Here is a 20,763-nt window from a genome sequence, read left to right as displayed (position 1 = left end):
TCAGCTCCCCCTTATTTTGAGGCAATGCCCCCTAACTCTAGTTTCACCCACCTGTGGAAACAACTTTCCTGCTTCTATTTATATATTCCTTTCACAATTTTATTTGTTTCTACAAAGAGCCTTCTTCATTCTCCTAAATTCCTATGAGTATAGTCTCAGTCTATTCAACCTTTCCTCATTAGGCATCCTCTTAATTCTCAAATAAACCTCGTCAACCTCCTCTGTACTCCCTCCAGTGCCAGTACATCCTTTCTCAAGTAAAGAAATACTGGACACAGTACTTCAGGTGTGGCCTCACTAACATCTATACATCTTCAGCATAATCTCCCTGTTTTTAAACACCATACCTCTAGCAATGACGGATAATATGCAACTTGTCTTCTTAATTACCTGCTCCCCCCACAAACCAACGGTTTGTGATTCAAGCACAAGGACACAGGTCCCTCTGCACAACAGCATGCTGATAGTCCTCACATTTATCATTGTTCTCCATCTGCCAGACCCTTGCCCACTCATTTAACCTATCTATAAGACCTCTGCAGATTTGCAGTGTCTTCTGCAGACTTTGCTCTACCACTCATTTTAATATCATCTGCAAACGTTGACACACTGCACTTGTCCCAACTCTAAATTATCTACGTTAGATTGTAAACAATTGTGGGCCCAGCTTGATCCCTGAGGCATACCACTAGCCACTGATTGACACCCAGAAAAACACTCATTTATTCCCACTCTTTGCTTTCTGTTAGTTAAACAAACATCTATCCACGCCAATACATGACTCATATCACTATGAATTTTGCAGCAGGCTTTTGTGCGGTATCTTGCCGAATGCCTTCTGGAAATCTAGATATACCACATCCACCTGTTGTTCACCGTGCTTGTAATGTCCTCAAAGAATTCCATTAAATTAGTTAAACATGACCTGACTTTCGTGAACCCATGCTATGCCTGGCCAAAGGCACAATTTCTATCCATATGTTGCACTATCTCTTTTTTGATTATGGATTTGATCATTTTCCCCAAAACAGAAGCTGAGCTAACAGTCCGATATTTATCCACCTTCTATCTACCTCCTTTCTTAAACTGTGGTGTCACTTTTGCTGATTTCCAATCTGCTTGAAGTGCCCCAGAGTCCACCAAATTTGGTATGTTACCACAAGTGCATTTGCTACTTCCCCTGCCATTTCTTTTAGTGCGCTTCTGTTCAGGGAGTGTTTCCGAAAGATTGTTCTACAAGTGTTTGTTGAATCTGCAAGGGTCAGAAATAGTTGACTGTTATCATCTCCCTGATCCTCTTACACTCAATTCAGTTCTTCCTAAAACTACTGCCCCAGTTGACGGGCTAGGGCTAGATGCACAACTAACTGAAAAACGTAGGAGCAGGAGTAGGCCATTCAGCCCATCAGGTCTGTTCTGCCATTCAATGAGATCATAGTGATCTGATAATCCTCAATTCCACTTTTGGTCTTTGCCCCATAACCCTTGATTCCCTTACAGATTAAAAATCTAACTCTCTTAGCCTTGAATATACTTAATCACCCAGTCTCAACCACCCTCAAAAAAAATCCACAGATTCACAACCGCAGCAGAGAAATTCCTCTTCATTTCTGCCTTAAATGTGCATTCCCTTATTCTTGAGATTACACCCTCTAGTCTGAGGCTCTCCCACACGGGGAAAGAACCTTTGAGCATCAACCCTATCAAGTCCTTAATGAATCTTGGATGTTTCTTAAAGTATTGGGCTTTTTCTGTATTCTAATGAGTACCGGCCCAAACTACTCAACCTCCCCTCATAAGACAGTTCAGTCTAATAAGCTTTCTCTGAACTGTCTCCAAGTATCTTTCCTTAGATAGAGGGGAGCAAAATTGCTCACAGCACCTCAAGTTGGTCTGATAAATGTCTTGAATATTTTCAGCAAAACATCCCTACATTTTATACTCCATGCTATTTAAAATAAAGGCCAACAGTCCATTTGTTTTCCCTGATGAACATGGATACTACCTTTTTGTGATCCATGAACAAGTGATCTAAAATCCTTCTGTTCAGTAGCTTTTTGAGTCTTTCTCTATTTAAATAATATTCAGCTCCTCTATTCTTCCCGCCAAAGAGCAAAACCTCACATTTTCCCATGTTATAGTCTAGCTGTCAGGTTTTTGCCCACAGACTTAACCTGTCCATAACCTTCTGCAGTCTCATAGCCTTCCCACCTAATTTTGTGTTACCTGCAAAACTTGGGTGTAGTGCATTCACTTTCCTTATCCAAGTCATTAATGCTCTGAGATGCACACAGTTCTCCCTCAGCCAGCCTGCTGATTTTCCAGTCAGTGTTGAGTTTCAGTACAGCACACAAACAGAAGAATTACTTATAAAAAAAGGTTAAGGTACAGACTTGATCTGTCTGGTAGACCCATGATCAGCCATTAGCAGAATCGTTGACTAATTGCAGCAATCAACTATTGATTATTTTATCGAATACTCAAGCAAAAGAGGTACAGTGCTTTGGGAGCCATAGGCCTCAAGTTAGTAGCTTCTCCAAAGCATTTTATCAGGTTATTCATGTTATCAGGTGTCAAATTATCAGACAGTATCCTCAGCGTGGTGGTGGAGGGTTGTTTTTCAGACTGGAGACTGTGACCAGTGGGGTGCCACAAGGTTCGGTAGTGGGTACATTGCTTTTCGACATTTATATAAATAAAGTGTATGTTATCATAGGAGGTGTAGTTAGTAAATTTGCAGATGACACCAAAATTGAAGATGCAGTGGACAGCAAAGAATGTTACCTCAGAGTACAATAGGATCTTGATCAGATAAGCCGAGGAGTGGCAAATGGAATTTAATTTAGGTAAATGTTTGGTATATTTTGGAAGGACAAATCAAAGCAGGACTTATACACTTAATGGTAATGTCCTCAGGAATGTTGCTGAACAAACAGACCTTGGAATGCAGGTTCACAGTTCCTTGAAAATGGAATCCCAGGTACACAGGATAATAAAGAAGGCATTTGGTATTCTTGTCTTTTTTGGTCAATGCATTAAGTAAAGGGGTTGGGGGGTTCATGTTACAGTTGTTCAGGACATTGGTTAGGCCACCTTTGGAATATTGTGTGCAATTCTGATCTCCCTCCTATAGGAAGGATGTTGTGAAACATGGAAGAGTTCAGAAAAGATTTACAAGGATGCTGCCAGGGTTGGGGGATTTGAGCTATAGGGAGAGGCTGAAGAGGGCTGTTCTCCCTGGAGCTTCGGAGGTTGAGGGGTGACCTTATAGAAGTTTATAAAATCATGAGGGGCATGGATAGGGTGAATAGATAAGGTCTTTTCCATGGGGTGGGGCAGTCAAAAACTAGAGGGCAAAAGTTTAAGGTGAGAGGGGAAAGACTAAAAAGGGACCTAAGGGGCAACTTTTTCCCACAGAGAGTGGTGCATGTATATGGAATGAGCTTCCAGACTAAGTGATGGAGGCTGGTTCAATTACAGCATTGAAAAGGCATCTGGATGAGTATATGAACAAGAAGGATTTAGAGGGATGTCGGCCAAATGCTGGCAAATGGCACTATTAAATACCCCAACATAACCTCCTTCACTATTTCTTCACACAGATTTTCTCCAGCATAGCATCCTTCCCTCCCCTCCTGGCCATCTGCTCCTTAGCCTTTTCCCCCCAATCTTTACCTCAACTTCAGGACTCTTTTCTTCTAATGCTACTTTAACAACCCTTGGAGACCTTCCCAGCCATCCAACTACCCTGCCACCTGCCTTTCAGCTCACCGCTCAGCCCATCCCCACAGGGCAAACCATCATCTCAACTCCATCCAATGTCAAGTACGAGACACTTGCAGCTTGGTATCCTGGCTGGTGAGAGTTTGGAGAGCAGCTTCCAATTACACAGAGCATCCTGAGGGGCAAACGAATTGCCCTGAGTGCCAACTCTCTAACAGAATTGATATCCAGCCTGTAGTTCAGAACCTTTGCCTCAGGCCCAAGGCTTCAAGCATCAGCATTGAGGTTTACAGCAGACAAAGAGTCCATTTGGCCTATTGCCTCTATGTCAGTATTAAACTATCTACCCTTTTATCCCAGTTTCCATATTTTTGGAGGCCATGCTGCTTTAAAGGATGACCTGAATGTTTACTAAATATTGTGAAGGTTCCCATCTCTACTACCTTTTCAGCAGAAAGACCCATATACCCACTTCCTTCAATCCCATGGATACCTCCTATTCTCAGTTCTGGAAGACAGTCCTCCCATGGTTCACACTTGAGGTAGTTCGAGTCATGTGGCAGTGGGTGGGTCCAGCTCTGGGTCACGTGTATTGGCCTGGCCTATTCTGGATCATATGGCAATAGTCAGGTCCAGACCGAGGTTATATGCAATGGGTGTGGCCAGTTCTGGATCACGTGACTGTGGGTGGGAAGAACCGGGTCTCTGTGTTGTCAATGCAGGAGAAGAGCAAGGTGGGGCAAAAGGTGTGAATGGAGTCCGAGGGGCTCCAGAGGAATTCGCAGGCCCTTTGCCAATTTCAGGGGGATCTCAGAAGAAGCTACCATCTCCAGGAGGTGTGAAACAGCTGTGGGATTGGGAATCAGGCAATGACTGGGATTGAGCATCAGTTAAAAACAACCACACATCGTGTCACAATAGGTTTACAGAATTTCACATAGGTAGGGCAGTTGTCAATTAGTGTTTTGTGTCCATGAGTCCGTTTATAAACCTGTGAAATTGCATTGTGGTGTATACATGTCTGGTATTTAGCCACAAACAAAAACAGAAGTTGGTCAGAAAACTCAGCAGGACTGGCAGCACCTATGGAGAGAAAACAAAGCTTTCTTTCGGGTCCAGTGCCCCTTCTCCAGAACTAATCAGCCACTCAGCTTGTATCTCTAGATGATCATGTATGTTGTGTTAAGTTTCAAACCTCACACCAACCACCCCACATAATATTTAGTAATGATGGATTTCCTTATTCTATTTCCTATGGCTTTGAAATCGTTGGGTGTTGAGTGTTTACAAGTGTTGTATAGAATCAAGGCAACTTGAACCAGGCAATAAGTGCTGACCCAGCATTTGTCTCTTTGTCACTTCAGCAGTTGTCCACTGTGATCTTGTTACTCGCAATGGATTCTGAACACTAAAGTTTCTTGCCTGTGTTTCATGACTGAGCCATACTTTACCATAATTTTAGGAAAAGGAGTGGCCACTAACATTTTACAATCATGGCTGATTGAACACTTCAATGTCTTTTACCCACACTACCACATAAAGTTGTTTTTTCTCTTATTTTGTTATTGGTGAAGGTTGTCAACCACCTGATGAAGGAGCAGCGCTTCAAAAGCTATTACTTCCAAATAAACCTGTTGTTGTGTGTTTTTTAACTTTGTCCAGCCCAGTCCAACACCAGCATCTCCGTATCATTTGTTATTGGCATCAGTCTTAAGAAAACCAAACGTCCTCTCCCTCTAAGCTGTGTGAAGCCACGACAACATGACATGAATTGCAGCATTAAATTCCAATTCCAGAAGTCATCGTTGCACATGGCCTTGGAGAAGGAATGAAATTGCAAGGAATGCTGCCTCAAAGTGTGTTAAACATGAATATATATGATGAGCAACATGTTGTGAACAATGGGGTCATTTGTAATAAAACAAAATTATCTAGCTTGTATCAAAGAAAAATGTCAAAATTACTGCCTAGATTGTCACCAAGCAATTAAGGGGTAGATGTAGATGTAGAGGTATGGGTGGGTTACGCTTCGGCGGGGCGGTGTGGACTTGTTGGGCCGAAGGGCCTGTTTCCACACTGTAAATAATCTAATCTAATCTAATCTAATCTAATCTAATTACCTATGCAAAGACATCTTCAAATCTGCATATTTCTTTCTGCAGGACAATTTGATGTTGTCCATTTGTTCAGAAATACTATATGTCTAGCTCTTCAAGTAAATGGTGAAACATTATTTAACAGCAACACTTCAGTTCACCCAAATATTACAAACCAGCTTCTCAACTTCTTGTATTTTGAGGAAGGGTCACCGCATCAGAAATGTTAACATTGATTTCTCTTCACAGATGCTACCAGATGCTGATCTTTTCCAGCAACTTCTGTTTTTGTTTCTTAATCTTCAGTTGTTTTTATTCCTAAACATATGTGCTGAAGGAAACCAACAAGTCAGGCACAGAGAAAAATTGAGTTAATGTTTCCAATCCAATATGACTTTTCTTTGGAACTGAGTAGATTTGACATTTATGGTTATCAGAATAGAATTAACATTTATTTACTTGTTATAGATATTGACTAAAATATTCTATCCGTTCTACTAGTAAGATGCTGATCTGTGTTCATTTAATTCCTTTCTTAAACGAGACCTCAGTTTGATAATTTCACATTCTGAGAAACAGTTAATAACTTCCCCATAACTCTTTGGAAACCAAAATATTTTTCTCTTGCAGCCTTCATACAGTCACTTGATGAAATATTGGCCCTTAAACATCCAGGAGACAATCTTAAACCATAAGATATCGGAGTAAAAATTAGACTATGTGACCAATCAAGAATGATCGTTATAGCTTTTCTCCTGACTTCTCCCTATAACCTTTGATTCCCTTACTAATCAAGAACCTATCTATCTCCCTCTTAAACATTCAATACTTGGCCTCCACAGCCTTCACAATAAATCTTAATCTTCAGTTCATTTCTACATTTGAGATACTCTTGCAGCTTCTCAATGTCACACTTTTTAGGCCAATCATTCATAACAAAATTCAGCACTTTATCTTGTATCACTTCCTTGCAGATGTCTTCCTTAATTTCTATGACAGATTTTGACTTATTTTTTATGCATGTGAATTCATTTCTGGGTAATTCAGTCTGAAAGGAAAATCTTGAAAGGACATCCACCTCTGCAGGATTCATTAACTTATGATATTTTTTCTGGTTAATTTTATCATTGGACCACTTTGTCTTTTTTTATCTCTTCCTCCATATCCAACATACATGTATTGACTCCCACTATAAAGAATTGGGCCTTGTTTAATTGTAACTAAAAAGTAAATTTCTTACCATCAGGGAAACTTTGTTGCCCCTACCACTTTCAATAGCAAATAAAAAGATGTGTCACTATATTGTATGGCAATGGAACAATTAGTCAATTTCATATAAATTTTGCAGAAGGGAATGGACTCTGAGATCCTGTGTACTCCTGAACCCTAGAGAAACAACCTCTCTGCATCGATCCTGTTTAAATCCCTAATTATCCTGCATGTTTTAATAAGAACAAAGAACAATTTTGCACAGGAACAGGCCCTTTGGCCGACACATTTTGCTCTTCCATACTAATGGGATCTATATTCCTCTGTTCTCTATTCGTCAATGCTGCTATTGTGTCTGCTTCTACCAACTTCTCTGAAGAAGGATTGCACTCGAAACGTTGACTTCTCCAACTCCTGATGCTGCCTGCCTTGCTATGTCCTTCCAGCCTCCTATTTGCCTACCTTGGATTCCAGCATCTGCAGTTTGTTTTGTCTCCACCAACTCCTCTGGCAGCACATTCCAGGTACTTACCACCCTTTGTGTGAAAGACGTGCCTCAAAAATCTCTTTTAAACTCCTCCACTGCCCCCCCCCCCCCCGCCCCAACCCCGCATTTTGACCTTGTGTCCCTCAGTAATTGACCCCTCCACCCTGGGAAAAAGCCTTCTACTTTCCACTCTATACATGCCATTCACAATCTCATGCACTACTATCAGGTCACCCCTCAACCTCCTGTATTCCAGTAAACACAACCCCGGTCTATCCAACATGTTTTCATAGCTAAAATCCTTAATTCCAGGCAACATCCTGGTAAATCTTTTCTGTACCCTCCATAAAGCATCCACATCCATCAGGTAGTATGATGACAAGAGCTGTATGCAATATTCCAAGTGTGTCCCACCTAAAGTTCTGTAAAACTGCAGCATAACTTGCCTATCTTTATGTTCAATGCCCCTTCCAATGAAGGCAAACATACCATAGCCTTTTCTCACTACCTTATCTATCTGTGCTGCCACCTTCAGTGATCTTTGGACCTGAACACCCAGATCCATCTGCATATCCATATTCCTAAGTATTCACTGCATAATTTCCACCTGCACTTCACCTCCCACCGCCTTACATTTAGAACATAGAACATAGAAAGTACAGCACTGTACAGGCCCTTTGACCCTTGATGTTGTGCCGACCTTTTCTCCTACTCTAAGATCAAACTAACCGACATACCCATCACTTTATTATCATCCATGTGCCTATCCAAGAGTCACTTAAATGTCCCTAATGTATCTGACTCTACTACCACAGCTGGCAGTGCATTCTACACACCACTAATCCCCTAATCCTTCCTCCAATTAACTTAAAATTATGTCTCCTCATGATTGCCATTTCTGCCCTGGGAAAAAGTATCTGGCTATCCATTCTCTCTATGCCTCACCATCTTGAACACCTCTATCAAGTCACTTCTCATCCTTCTTCGCTCCAATCAGAAAAGCCCTAGCTCCCTCAATCTTTCTTCATAAGACATGTCTTCCAGTACAGACAGCATCCTGGTAAATCTCCTCTGCACCCTCTCTAAAGCTTCCACATCCTTCCTATTATGAGGCAACCAGAACTGAACACAATATTCCAAGTGTGGTCTAACCAGGACTCTCTAGAGCTGTAACATAACTTTGCGGCTCTTAAACTCAATCCCCCTGCCAATGAAAGCCAACGCACCATATGCCTTCTTAACAACCCTTTTAATTGGGATGGCATGGTGGCTCAGTGGTTAGCATTGCTGCCTCACAGCATCAGGGACCTGACTTTGATTCCAGCCTCGGGTGACTGTCATTCTCCCCGTGTCTGCATTGGTTTCCTCTGGGTGCTCAGGTTTCCTCCCACAGTCCAAAGATGTGTAGGCCACAGTGTTAGGTGCATTAGTCAGAGGGAAATGAGTCTGGATGGGTTATCTTTAGAGGGTCGGTGTGGACCTGTTGAGCCAAAGGGCCTGTTTCGGCACTGTAGGGAATCTAATCTAATCAATTTGGGTAGCAACTTTGAGGGATCTATCACGTGGAACCAAGATCTCTCTGTTCCTCCACACTGCCAAGAATTTAACCCTGTAATCTGCATTCAAATTTCTAAAATTCTAAAATGAATCACTTCACACTTTTCCTGCTTGAATTCCATCTGCCAACTTATCAGCCCAACTCTGCATCCTGTCAATTGTCCCATTGACAGGATGCATCCACAACTCCACCAAACTTCATGTCATCGGAAAACTTTCTAACCCACCCTTCCCCTTCCAAGAGCAGAGGTCCCAGAACAGATCCCCATGGAACACGACAGATCACCGAGCTCCAGGCTGAATACTGTCCATCTACTACCACCTCTGTCTCTATGGGGCAGCCAACTCTGTATCAAGACACCAAATTTCCCTGTATCCCATGCCTCCTTACTTTCTGAATAAGCCTACTATTGGGAACCTTATCAAATGCCTTGCTAAAATCCACGTGCACCATATCCGCTGATGTGTTTTGTCACATCCTTAAAGAATTCAAAAAGGCTTGTGAGGCACAACCTGCCCCTCACTAGCCATGCTGACTATCTCTAATCAAATTATGCTTTTCCAAATAATTAGAAAATCTGTCTCTCAGAATTCTCTCCAATAATTTGCCCACCACCAACGTAAGACTGATTGGTCTGTAATTCCCAGAGTTAGCCCAATTCCCTTTCTTGAACAAGGAAATAACATTTGCTACCCTCCAGTCATCTGGTACGACACCAATGAGGAAGCAAAGACCATCACCAAAGGCATAGCAATCTCTTTCCTCACTTCCCATAGTAACCTCCTGTCTGGTTCAGGGACCTTATCTATCCACATGTTTTTCAAAACTTCCAGCACATCCTCCTTCTTAACATCAACCTGATTGAGGGTATCAGCCTGTTTCATATACTCCTCACAAACTACAAGGTCCCTCTCAGTAGTGATTACTGAAGCAATGTAATCATAAAGGACCTCCCTTACCTCTTCCAACCCCAGGCACAAGTTCCCTCCATTATCCCCGATCAGCACAACCCTTACTACGGCCATACTCTTGTTCCTCACGTAAATGTAGAATGCCTTGGCGTTTTCCTTAATCCTACCCACCAAGACTTTTTCATGCCCCCCCTTCTATCTCTCCAAAGTCCATTCTTCAGTTTCTTCCTGGCTACCTTGTAACCCTCTAAGAGCCCTGTCTGATTCTTGCCTCCTCAACCTTAAGTAAACTTCCTTCTTCCTCTTGACTAGGTGTTCCACATCTCTTCTCATCCAAGATTCCTTCACAGTACCATCCCTTTCTTGCCTCAGTGGGACAAAACTATCCAGCACTCGCAGCAAGTGCTCCCGTAAACAGTCTCTACAATTCTGTTGCACATTTTCCTAAGAACATCTGTTCCCAATTTATGCTCCACAGTTCCTGCTTAATAGCATTGTAATCCCCCCTCCTCCTATTAAATATTTTACCATACCGTCTGCTCCTATTCCTCTCCATGACCATAGTAAAGGTCAGGGAGTTGTGATCACTATCATGGAAATGCTCTCCCACTGAGAGATCTGACACCTGACCTGGTTCGCTGTGAAGCACCAAATTCAATATGTCTTCCCCTCTAGTCGACCTATCTACATATTGAGTCAGGAAGCCTTCCTGAAAACACCTGACCAAATCTGCTCAACCAAACTATTTGCACTAAGGAGGTTCCAATCAATATTAGGGAAGTTGAAATCACCCATGACAACAGCTCTGGGCAGGACGGTGGCTCAGTGGTTAGCACTGCTGCCTCACTGCGCCAGGGACCTGTGTTCGATTCCAGCCTTGGGCGACTGTCTGTGTGGAGTTTGCACATTCGCCCCGTGTCTGCGTGGGTTTCCTCCGGATGCTCCGATTCCTCCTACAGTCCAACGATGTGCAGGTTAGGTGAATTGACCATGCTAAATTACCCATCGTGTTCAGGGATGTGTAGGCTAGGTGCTAGGTGAAATATAGAGTAATAGGGATTGGGAATGGGTCTGGATGGAATACTCTTCGGAGAGTCAGTGTGAGCTTGTTGGGCAGAATGGCCCGTTTCCACACTTTAGGGATTCAATGAACTCTGTTACTTCTGCACCTTTCCAAAATCTGCCTTCCAATCTGCTCCTCCATGTCTTTGTTGCTACTGGGGGGGGGTCTGCTTCTTTCCTGTTTCTGACTTCCACCCATACTGGCTCTGTAAACAAACCCTCCTCGATGGCATCCCTTCCTGCAGCTGTTATGCTATCCCTGATTAGCAATGCCACTTCCTCACCTCTTTTAACTCCCTCCGCCTTTTTTTCGAAAAGTCTAATTCCCAGAACATCCAACAACCATTCCTGCTCCTGTGATATCCAAGTCTCTACAATGGCGATAACATTGTAGCTCCAAGTACTCATCCATGCTCTAAGTTCAACATCCTTATTCCTGACACTTCATGCATTAAAATAGACACACTCCAACCCATCACACTGACTGCAACTTTGCCCTATCAACTGTCTATCCTTCCTCACAGACAGTCTGCGTGCTGTATCTGCCTATTCACCAGCCACCCCATCCTCGGATCCATAGTTCCAGTTCCCACCTGCCTGCCAAACTAGTTTAAATCCTCCTGAAGAGCTCTAGCAAATCTCCTGCCCAGGATACTGATGTCCCTTCAGTTCAGGGCAACCCAGATTTGTCCCAATTAAACTCCGTCTGCCATTTTTCTGCCCAACTGATTTATATCCTGCTGAATCCTCTGACAATTCTTCTCACTATCCACAACTCTACCAGTTCTTTGTATCATCAGCAAACTTATTAATTAGACCAGATACATTTTCCTTCAGGTCATTTATGTAGACCACGAACAGCAGAGGGCCCACCACTGATCCCTGTGGAACAGCACTAGTCACAATTCTCCATTCCAAACAGCAACCCCCACTGCTTTCCTCTGTCTCCTATAACTGTATCCATCTTGTCAGCTCACCCAATACTATGTGACTTCAAAGTCTCCTTCCATTTCTGCTAAACCCCAATGTTTTGAAGCTCAACCTAGTCATCCTCTCCTCATAAGAATATCCCATATCCGAATCAACCTATTGAATCTTCCCTCCAATGCCAGTATAACCTTCCCTAGTTAAGGGAACCATACTGTTCACAAAATTCCAGTTACAATCTGACTAGTACCTTGTATAGTTTCAAGATCTCCTTACTCTTATACTTCAGTTCCTTAGAAATAAAGGCCAATAGTCAATTTTTAAATGTTTTATGCCTATGGGACATAGGCATTGATGGCTGGCCAGTCATTTATTTATTGCCAATCATTAGTTGCCCTTGAGAAGGTAATGGTGAACTGCCTTCTTGAATTGCTGCAGTCCATATGCTATAGATCCACTAAGCCCTTAAGGAAGCAATTCCAGTGTTTTGATCTAGTGACACTGAAGAAATTGTGATATATTTTCAAGTCAGGATGATGAGTTGCTTGGAGGGGAACTTGCAGGTGATAGCGTTCCTATGCATCTGCTGCTCTTGTCCTTCTAGATGGAAATGGTCCTGGGTTTGGAAGGACCTGTCTCAGGATGGTTGGTGAATTTCTGCAGTGCATCTTGTTGACAGTATATACTCCTGCTGCTGAATATCAATGGTGGAGGAAGTGGATGCTTGTGGATGTGGTGCCAATCAAGTGCTGCTCTGTCCTATATGGTGTCAAGTTTCTTGAGTGTTGCTGGAGCTGCACTCATCCCAGGGAAGTTAGAAGTATTCCATCACATTCCTGACATTTATCTTGGAGATGGTAGGCAGGCTTAGGGAGTCAGGAGGTGATTTGCTTGCTGCAGTATTCCTAACCTCTGACCTACTTTTGTAGCCACTGTATTTACAGGCCATGATAACCCGCAGGAAGTTGTTATTGAGGGATGATGGTAATGCCATTGAATGCTAAGAAGCAGAGATCAGAGTTTCTCATATTAGCAATGCGCACTGTCTGACATTTGTGTAGCGTGAATGCTACTTGCCACTTGTCAACACAAGCCTGAATATTGTCCAAATCTTGTTGCATTTAACCATGGACTGCTTCAGTCTGCCTTTCCTGTTACCTGCTGAACACATATGCCAGCTTTTCAAAGTTTCATGCACAAGGACTAGTTATGAGTTACAGTTCTGAAAATATCTCTTTATCTCAACTATTTGCTTTCTATTAGCTGGCTAATCCTCTGTCCATGCTATTGTACTAGCCCCAACACCATGGCTTGTTATGTGCTCTTAAGTAGTCTTGTGTAGTATCTTTTCAGACACTTTTAGAAATCCAAACATATTACATCGACAACTTATTTATCTATCCTGCTTGTTACCTCCTCAAAACTGTAATACACTTGTCAGCATACTATGTGTCTTCAAAGTCTCCTTCCATTTCGGCTAAACCTTAATGAGTAGAAGCTCAACCTAGTCAACCTCTCCTCATAAGAATATCCCATATCTGAATCAACCGACTGAATCTTCCCTCCACTGCCTCCAATGTCAGTATAACCTTCCTTAGTTAAGGGAACCATACTGTTCACAAAATTTCAGGTACAATCTGACTAGTGCCTTGTATATTTTCAAGATCTCCTTACTCTTATACTCCATTTCCTTAGAAATAAAGGCAAATAGTCAATTTTTAAAATTTATATGCTTATGGGAAACAGGCATAAAGATTTCCTTTTCTTGAAGCTATGTTGAATCTATTTGATTTTGTGTATTAATCCTGCTATTAGCTGCTAGCTTGGTTGGACAGTTGGTTTATAATGTAGAGTGAGGCCAACAGTGTGGGTTCAGTTTCTGCACTGGTTGAGGTTACCATGAAGGACTTTCCTTCTTGACCTTGCCTGAAGCATGGTGACCCTTATGTTAAACTATCACCAGTTTCTCTCTAATGAGAGAGCAGACCTGAGGTTCAGTGGGACTATAGCACCTTTACATTATTTAATTTTATGATAAACTAGCATTTTCCCAATGTCAGAAATCAAGCCAATTGGACTATTGTTGCCTGTTTTATTTGTCTCTCTCCCTTTTTGAAAAGAAGTGTTACATTGGCAGTTTTCCAATCCCCTGAGGTCTTTTCTAAATCTAAGGATTCTTGGAAGATTCCAACACCGCTCCCCCCCCCCCCCCCCACCGCCAAAAACCTTTTTAAAAAAATTAATGCCCTCTACCATGAAGATGATGCAAAGTATTTAAACTCCTCTTCCATTTCCTGCTTCCCCATTATTTATTTCCCCAGCCTTGTTCACTTTGGTCTCTCTTTTCCTTTTAATTAAGCCTCTTCTGTCTGGTTGATTATAACTTGCTAGTTTGCCTCATCCTTTACACTCTACCTCATTTGTTTTGTGGTCATTTTTATCTCGGCTTTTAAAACTTTCCCAGTCCTCTGGTTTACTACCTTTTTGCTACATTGTACATATTTTCTTTCAATTGTATATTATCCTTAATTTCTTTTCTAGGCTAGCTGTGGTCGGTATATCACTTTTCTAGAATCTTCCTTCCTTATTGAAATATGGTTTTGCAGTGAGTCACAAACTATTTCCTCGAATGTCTGTGAGATTAGATTAGATTACTTACAGAGTGGAACTAGGCCCTTCGGCCCAACAAGTCCACTCCGACCCGCCGAAGCACAACCCACCCAGACCCATTCTCCTACATTTACCCCTTACCTAACACTACAGGCAATTTAGCATAGCCAATTCACCTGGCCTGCACATCTTTGGACTGTGGGAGGAAACCAGAGCAAACCCACACAGACACGGGGAGAATGTGCAAACTCCACACAGTCAGTCGCCTGAGGCAGGAATTGAACCCGGGTCTCTGGCGCTGTGAGGCAGCAGTGCTAACCACTGTGCCACCGTGCCGCCCACGGTGTTATTGTTCCTTAACTGACTTTTCTGCTGAGTCCCTTTCCCAATCCACTCCAGCCAATCCAGCCCTTGTCTGTATGTAATTACCCTTGCTTAACTTCTTTGCGACCTAAGCTTTTCCTGTTGCAAGATGAGTCCTAAATTCTGTAACGTTATGGTCACTGTTACCCAGAGGATCTCTTACTCTGCGATCATTTATGAAACTTGCCTCATTGCTTGTTACCAGATCCAAAGTGGCTTATTCACTAGTTAGATAAACAGCATGTTTTTCAAATAAATTATCTCGAATGTACTCTTTGAATTTTTACTTGTAACTACTTTTGCCAATTGAGGGCTATTAGATTACTACCACTAGTGTCTGCTTTCCTTTGCCAGTTGTTACTTCCAATCATGTGGATTCTACATCGTCCCATCTAAGATCATGTTATCATATTTATTCCATCATGTAGTCACAAACCTACCCCACCACCAGCATTCTCTCTAATTGCTTTTCCTCCTGGTCCAAGTGACAGTGACTTCTGAAACCAGAAGTCAATGTGATTCACATTGGCATTTCTGGTCACCATGTGTGGAGCTGTGCAGCTGAGAAGGAATGTTGTTTCACATCATTTCCTTCCCGTCTGTTCTTTCAAAAAGGTATATACCCATCAATATTTAGTTCCCAACTTTAATCTCCTTGTAACCATGTCTCTACTCTGTTTTTCAACCTTATCCTACTTGTGATTTGATGTTATGAAAGACTGATAGGGTTTCACCACAATACAATCGGATGGCTTTGGCTGATGACAAGGATTATGAAAGTTCAATCTGGAGAGGTAGCAATGATTCCATGAAGGTGAATTTGCTGCTTTCTCTTTAGATGACCACCATTGGTCCTTCTAGACTGCCTTCCTTACACAACCTTTGCTTCCAGCCATTGGCCAGCAGTAGCCTATACTAAGAAAGTGTAGTCTAAGTGACTGAATATTGAAGTTAGTGGCTCAGGTGGCAATCAAAGTAGGCTACTTTGTCCCAGTTAGCGTCAAGCTTTTTGAATGTTGTTGGTACTGTACACATCCAGCAACAGGAGAGTAGTCCATCACACACTCTAGACTTGTAACTTATAAATAGTGGACAAACTTTGAGGAGTTAGGAAGTTCAACAACAATGGGATCTACCCATCAATGTGGAGAAGTGTTTTACAAACAAAAAGCAGAACAGCCAGTTACTGAGGAAGGGTCACTTGAACCAAAACATTAACTCAGATTTCTCTCCAAAAATGCAGCTAAACCTGCTGAGTTTTTTCAACAATTTCTGTTTTTGTTTCAGCCAGTTACCGCTCCATCAATCTATGCTTGATCATCAGTAAAGTGATGGAAGAAGTTATCAATGTTGCTATCAAGCAGCACTGCTTACTGATGCTCAGTTTGGATTCCACCAGGCCTCTCAGCTCCTGACCTTATTAAAGCCTCTGTTTAAACATGAACAGAAGAGCTGAATTCCAGGGGGGACAGTGATTTCCTGTAACATTGTTTGGCTGCATTTGACTGTGTGACATCAGGAGCCCCAGAAAATTAGACTCAATGGGAATTGGGGAAAATTATCCATTGATTGGAGTCATACCCAGCAGAAAAGGGGTGGCACAGTGGGTCAGTGGCTAGCACTGCTGCCTCACAGCGCCAGAGACCCAGTTTCGATTCCCACTTCGGGCGACTGTCTGTGTGGAGTTTGCATATTCTCCCTGTGCCTGTGTGGGTTTCCTCCGGGTGCTCCAGTTTCCTCCCACAATCCAAAGATGTGCAGGCCAGGTGAATTGGCCATGCGAAATTGCCCCTACTGTTAGGTGCATTAGTCATGTTAACATAAGGTAGGGGAGTGGGCTACTCTTCAGAGGGTCGGTGTGGACTTGTTAGGCCAAATGGCTAGTTTCCATACTGTACGGACTCTAATCTAATGAAAAGGAAATTGTTGAACTACCAAGGCATGACTACAGGATTCCCTCAGTAGCCCTAGCCCTATCTTCACCTGCTTCATCAATGACCTTCCTTCCATCATCAGATTTGAAGTCATAGAGTCATAGAATCTGACAGCATGTTCTCGGTTTATTTCTCAAAGCTCAATACCATTTGCAACTCCTGTGATATTGAAGCAATCTATGTCCAAATGCAAACAATCCTGGACAACATCAGGTCTTGGGCTGATAAGTGACAAGTACCATTTTAAACTAGACAAAATCTAACCGTTGCCCATTGAGTTTCATTCAAATACCATAGCTGAATCGCCCACTTCTGGCTTTTGAGGGTTGGCATTGACCAGAAACTGAACAGAACTAGTCATGTAACAGCACAGTCGATAGTGTAGTGCTGGAAAAGCACAGCAGGTCAGGCAGCATCCAAGGGGCAGGAGAGTCGACGTTTTGGGCAAAAGCCCTCCTGAAACATCGACTCTCCTGCTCCTCGGATACTGCCTGACCTGCTGCGCTTTTCCAGCACTACACTCTTGACTCTAATCTACAGCATCTGCAGTGCTCACTTTCACCCACATAAGGAGAAAGTGAGGACTGCAGATGCTGGAGACCATGGTGAAAGTGGCAGCTGTGACGGCAGGTCCAGGGGTGGAACTGGCGCGCCAGGCAGAAGCGACGCTGGTCCTGGCAGCCGTATATCTGTCGGTGATGGTCTTCCTGGCGATCGTAGTGGCTGTTGTCCGTGCGGCGGTGGGGGCGGAAGTGACATCACTGTTTGCCGCGGCAGTGGTGGCTGCAGCGACCGCGTGGGCAATGGCTGTTCTGGAGGTCGCGAGAAGGTTCAGGAACGGTCGAGGAATCCGGAGTGTGGGGGTGAGTACATGAAAGTTTTTTGTAGTTACTTTCTTTGATGTTCGATCTGGCTAGGAAAAAACATTTGCTCAGTGTATGAATTCTTCTGAGGATGAAGAACAGCTGAGGTCCTTTGCAGGTCTGGGAGAGTGTTGTCCTGAGCTGGGAGGGCTGACTGCAGGGAGAGTAGGTAGCGGTGCATGGCCGCAAGTGTGGAGCGGAGGATCGGGAGGGAGGTCTGTTGCTGGAGACTTCAGATTTGTTGTAGGTACTGGTTGTCTTGGTTGGGTCCAAACTGTGTTGGTCTGAACGTAGTCCGGAGTCTGTGTGGGGTCAGTCGGTTCCGTAGGCAGGTGCTGAGGAAGGAGATGTGGCTGTGGTAGCGAGTCTGTTCCTCAACGTGGCTGAAGAGCTTCAGGACAGAGGAGATGGGGGGGTGCAGTGAGAGAGAGGGACTCACTGCGATCCTTGTAGAGGGAGGAGGAGAACATCTTCAAGGTAGGCATCCTTGAAATCAACTAGGAGAAAGTGAGGATAGTAGATGCTGGAGATAGTTTCCTGAAGAAGGGCTTATGCCCGAAACATTAATCCTCCTGCTCCTCAGATGCTGCCTGGCCTGCTGTGTTTTTCCAGCACCACATTTTTCACCCACATAAGAGCACATCAGAGATTAGGAATCTGCAGCAAGTAACTTTTATTTATTTAGGGATTTTGCTGGGTAGCCCAGCAGACAGGACATATCTTGGAAATGTTCCATTTTGTTGGATAGAGGCCAGTACTGGAACAGCTTGGCTGGGGGCATTGCTGTTTTCAGGAGGATATGTCTTTAGTGCTGTTGCCAAATATTGTTTAGACCCACAGCCTTTGCAGAATCCTGTGTCTTCAGCTCTTTCTTGACATCATCAGGGAGTGAATTTGATTTTCCTGAAGACTAATATCTATGATGCTCTAGACCTTGAGAAATGACCATACACAGAGAACTTCTGGCTGAAGGTAAATAACAAGTGCTTTAGTCTTGTCTTTTGAAATCATATTCTAAGTTACACCACTGTTATAGATGAGTGTATTTGTGTTGTCTCCTCTTGGATGCATATCAATCATCATTTACGACTGAATGTGGAAAGACTGCAGAGCTTTGATTTGATTTAGCATGCTCATTGTCCTATGTTATAGTCTACAAGGAGCACCAAATTTCTAGTTATGCCTTATGCTGCACTTGACAGATTCCTCACTGAACCCTGGTCCCTAGCTTAATATCTTGATGGAATGGAGGATCTGCCTATCCTGAGATTACAAGTTGGGTAGAATGCAATTCTTCTGCAAGATTTGTGTGACACTGATTTGAGTTCACAATCCATTGTAGAAGTTTGAGAATATGAGTTAACATCTAGAAGTAAGAAACCACAAAGCTGTTGAGTAAAATTCCAACTGGTACTGTTGGAAATCTTGCCTCATATATGTGGTTATATGGTCCTGTGAAATTAACAAGTCTTATAACAAACTTAGTTATATGAAAGCGTTGTAAGTCTTTAAGTGCACAGATGCAGCAGTTCAAAAAGGCAACCCACCACTACTTGCTACAAAGCAAGTAAACTGAACAGTAAATTTAGCTTTATTATATCCTGAGAACTGAAAATGTTCCTGTCAGATGGCAGCCAAATAGGACATCCAGCCAGAGCTCGTCTGCTCCACAGTTCCTTTGTTCCTTCCTCTTCTACTCTCTTCTCTCTTTTCTCTCAGCCTCAGATATCGGGCCCCAGCTTCCGGAGTGGGGATACCAGCAAACAGCAGCCCAGTGGAGATCGTCACGGCAGCCAACTGTCAAACCACATGGAGGCTCCCTGCGCTGGTCTGCGGACAGCCCTTGGAGAGACACTGGGATCTTTGTGTTTTAAGTATGTTTCTTGTTTTCTGTCCTGGTGGTACTGTGTATAGCTGTAATGTAACTTTTTTTCTTCAATTCTATATTCTGTAACTAAGGAATTTACCGAGATACTCTGTACCTAAGGTGGCATCATGTGTTGGTGGCATTGTTACACTGTGACTAATTATTTTTTGCTTCAAAAATGTACTTTATTCATACAGTCGGTTCTGATATATTGTGATAGTTCCATTCTCGTGTGATTTCGCCTTAATAAGAAAATCATGTGATAGCCATGTCATTTAAACTAATGAGGACAGAATTGTCTTATAGTCAATACAGGTAAGGAAAGTTTGCATTATACAAATAACAATCTAAATTCCTCAATCATGTTAAAGCCAATTCATGTTGAAGAAACACATGTTATAACAGAACCAATTGTAGTCCCAAATGCAGTTCAGTTCAGTACAGTACCTAGTGGGTGGCACGGTGGTTAGCACTGCTGCCTCACTGTGCCAGAGGCCTTGGTTCAATTCCTGTCTCAGGCAACTCTCTATGTGGAGTTTGCGCATTTTCCCTGTATCTGCATGGGTTTTCTCCCACAATCCAAAAATTTTTTTTTAAGAATTACTTACAGTGTGGAAACAGTTCTTTCAGCCCAACAAGTCAACACCAACCCGCCGAAGCACAACCCACCAAGACCCATTCCCCTACATTTACCCCTTCACCTAACACTATGGGCAATTTAGCATGGCCAATTCACCTGACCTGCAGATCAGGGACAGGATTGGCTGTTGCAGGTTCCAGGGTTTAAATGTTTTAGTAGGGTCAGAGGTGGGGGTAAAAGAGGGGGGGGTGTGGCTTTGCTTGTCAAAGATAGTATTACAGCAGTGGAAAGGAAGATGGACGAAGATTTGTCATCTGAGGTAGTTTGGGTTGAGGTTAGGAATAGGAGAGGTGAGGTCACCCTGTTAGGAGTCTTTTACAGGCCTCCTAATAGTCCTAGAATCGTTGAAGAAAGGATTGCGAAGATGATTCAGGAGAAGAGTGACAGTAATAGGGTGATTGTTATGGGAGACTATAACTTTCCTGATATTGATTGGGAAAGCTATAGCTCAAGTTTGTTAGATGGGTCAGTGTTTGTGCAATGTGTGCAGGAGAGTTTCCTGACACAATATGT

Source organism: Chiloscyllium punctatum, chromosome 38, assembly GCF_047496795.1.
Source record: "Chiloscyllium punctatum isolate Juve2018m chromosome 38, sChiPun1.3, whole genome shotgun sequence".
Classification (NCBI taxonomy): Eukaryota; Metazoa; Chordata; class Chondrichthyes; order Orectolobiformes; family Hemiscylliidae; genus Chiloscyllium; species Chiloscyllium punctatum.
This window is presented reverse-complemented; position numbering follows the sequence as displayed.